Here is a 3,602-nt window from a genome sequence, read left to right on the forward strand (position 1 = left end):
CAATAGGAGCAAGGAATCTCGGCGCTATGAGGGGCCATTCCGGGTGATAACAATTCGGGAACATAATGTGGTAACCATTGAGAGCGTACAAGAACTGAAGAAAAGGCGAACGGTTCATGTAGAACAATTAAGGTTCCCAGCAATAACAGCTCCGGAGACACCTGGAGTGCCTCCTCCCTGATCTCAGGTATACAGATTTCCGTTTTTTTTTTGTTTTGTTTAATGTGTCATAGGATCAGAGTGCAAATGTGGAGAAGTGTAAAGTGTAAATAGTCTTAGTATGTAGATATACAAATGATGTAATTAGCAGATGTTATGTTGAGTTTGTAAAAGTGTGGCTATAATTTTTTTTTGTAATGTATCGAAGGGTATTTTTATTTTCTGTTATTTGTGTTATTTTTATTTTGAGTTTACGAGGAATTGTTCGTAAACTGGCAGGGGGGAGTTATAAACGGAGCATAGGTATTATGACTCTTAATACCTAAACTCCCCATGTCAACATTCCAAATTGTATATATATAGGATTACTCAGGAGAATAAAGTAGTATCTGAGTTGAGCTTGTGTGTCTCATTACATGCCCCTATTTCCCTTTTTTTTGACTCTTCAGTTCTGACCTCGCATAACTTATATATAGTATATATTAGAGTTCGTCAAAATCGTGGTGTTGGAGAATGTTAAACGGTTTGTCCAACAATTATCAAGTGCTAATTCAAACTATTCCAATGCATATGGAGGTAGCGAAAGCAGAGTCCCACTTGCTCAGGGCTACAGACTTTTCTTTTTTTTATTGCTTGGTACAATAATTATGAGTAATGTAAGCTGGGTGTGACTTTGAAAGCCCAGGTTTGTCAGCTAAATATTCTATAAACCAAACTCCTTTCAAAGATATGTCTACCACTATGGCATAAAATCTGATGGAATGTTGTTAACATGTTGGTACTAAAGGACTTTTAACTTTACCATACCTAAAGTTCCTATTTATAAACATATATATACGTATATTAAGTTAAACGTTTGTGAGCTCAAAGAATGAAAAAGAGAAAAAGGGAGATTGAAATGACTAGTTGGTCATTTCAATCTCCCCCTTTCTCTTGTTACTCAAATACTGACTTTTATTTTATTTTTTCTTTCTTACCTCCTAGAATAAAAGAAATAAACAATTACATATTTACAAAAGAATGGCAAGTACATATACCGGCTATTTGAGTTGTTTTGTGTTGCCGGAATTATAAGAATGGTTGCCGGGTCCGCTGAAGGTGATATCAGTGATGGCACATGTTTGCCGAGAATGCTCTCTAGAATAGAGTGGGGCTATTCCTGCTTTTTTTGGCCCTTCCGTTCCCGAGTTAAGTCAGTATTATCCAAACAGCCAAGGTATTCACTTCGTTAATCAATATCTCTCTTGTTTTGTTTTTTTGCCCTTCCGTTACCGAGTATCTTATGAGTTAAGATAAGATACTCGGTAACGGAAGGGCAAAAAAACAAAACAAGAGAGATATTGATTAACGAAGTGAATACCTTGGCTGTTTGGATAATACTGACTTTATTTACATTCTGCTGGGGTTTATAGAGTATTGCAGTGTTTAGTTATACTACTTAGTTAGATCCCTCACTTATCATATATATAAGTTAAATATTATTATCATATGTTAAAACAGTTATATTGATTCCATGTTTTGCAACTTTATTTTAGCTATGTAGCTAGTTATAAAACAATTGGCATGGCTGAAAACATTAATGTTTACAGTCTCGGTAGTTTATCGTATACCCATTAAAGTTTATTTAAACTCATCACTATCATCATTATTATTCAAGTTCTTATTTAAACTAATCACAATCCTAGGTAAGAGAGTGATCAACGCGATTTTGAACCAAGGCCATATAGCTAATTACCGATATCCAATTACTGAAAACATTCAGAACGGATAACAATACATCCCTTATCGAAAACCGCGTACCTGAACAATAATTACCTTCATTGGAACCAAACAGTATCTACATTGTATCACTTAGCCTTGTGTGTAACCAATTTTAACCCACTAGCTGCTTCTAACATTCCACGACCCCATACATAAATCACTATTTTTCAACTAAAGTAGTCCCCTCCAGGAAACTACAACAGGGAACTAGGGGGCTGTTTTACTCTCGGATAATGAGCGTTTTACTTGGAAAATATCAAATACTCAAAGTTTGTGATATTTTATTTCATCCAAAACATATATGAGTAGGGGGTTCAAACCTAAGTGACAAACTCAAGTAAGATTGCAGAGAGGTGAGGGGTGCGAGTTCTTCCCAATTATCCGGGAGACATTTCTACCTGAGGAGGATCGATGAATTTTCTGAAAAGGCGCACTTGTGCACTATGCCAAAAAAAAAAAAAAAACTTGTTGATTTTATTTAATAAACCTTTGTAATCGAAAAAAAAAATTATAAACCCTTTTCAGAATGTAAGGTTTGCGTTTGAAGATACATAGAATCCAAAAAATAATAAATAATCCAAGCGTCAGCCATCCACGACTTTCTTCCGGGAGACTTTTATAAAAAAAAAGTGCTATGACTTATTTTAAAAAAAGTCATAGCAAATCGCCCCAGGATAAACTTCAGATCTTAATATTTCCTTCCGCCATTATATTTCAAAATGACTGACAGTGAAGCTTTTCATAAGCCTATATTTCGGGCATTAGTGAGGATGAAGGAAATATATACTTATTTTTGGATTCAAAACATCAAAGTTATTAGAGAGAAATACTTTATTTATCTATGCTGCCTAAATACATCAGGTTGCTATCTCACACAGCATACTTATCAATCCATAATCGGACATATATAAATTACACATACATAGTATAATCAGATATAAAGAGATATAATAAACAATTTCCCTACAGTTTCCTTTTACAATCAATTTCGGTCTGTATAACAAATACAAATATTTCAATTCATTCCTATTTTTCTTTCTCATTTCTGCTCCTCTAATTTCACCATTTCACTGTTTTTTAATTCACCCGATCAACAAATTCGCTCTTCGGAATTCACCCTCCTAGATCCTCTTCAGGGACCCGCTAAACAAATTCAATATTAGACGGCAATGTGAAATCAGACCATCATTCATAGTCACAGCAGTAGATCAGTTTACTTATTAATTCAATTTCCCTTTTTAGTACATAATTACTAGAAAATAATTAATTTGTTTGTTTCATTTTATTTTAACATTGTACTATTTTTTTTTTGTTCTGGTTTGTTCATAGCTGAATGAATTTTTAGGACTGAAAAACACGCATCAGGCTAAGTATCTAAATAATTGAGGGGGAAAAAAATCTTATTAGATGGTTTATTTTAAAGCAATATAAAATAACATTAGATGCTTAAAATTGAATCCTTTAAATAATTTGTTCACAGATATAGGATCATCATTAGAAATGGGACTAAAAGATCACATTGCCATGGTGACTGGAGCTAATTCTGGGATTGGTCTCAGAGTAACTGAACACTTCCTTGGTCTTGGGATGACAGTCATTGGGCTGGATAAGAACATTGATAATCTTAAGGTTGAATAATAAGTAAATTAGAATAATATATCTATTTACTCCAATAATGACTT

Source organism: Halyomorpha halys, unplaced genomic scaffold, assembly GCF_000696795.3.
Source record: "Halyomorpha halys isolate HHAL.00 unplaced genomic scaffold, Hhal_1.1 Scaffold1280.1, whole genome shotgun sequence".
Lineage (NCBI taxonomy): Eukaryota > Metazoa > Arthropoda > Insecta > Hemiptera > Pentatomidae > Halyomorpha > Halyomorpha halys.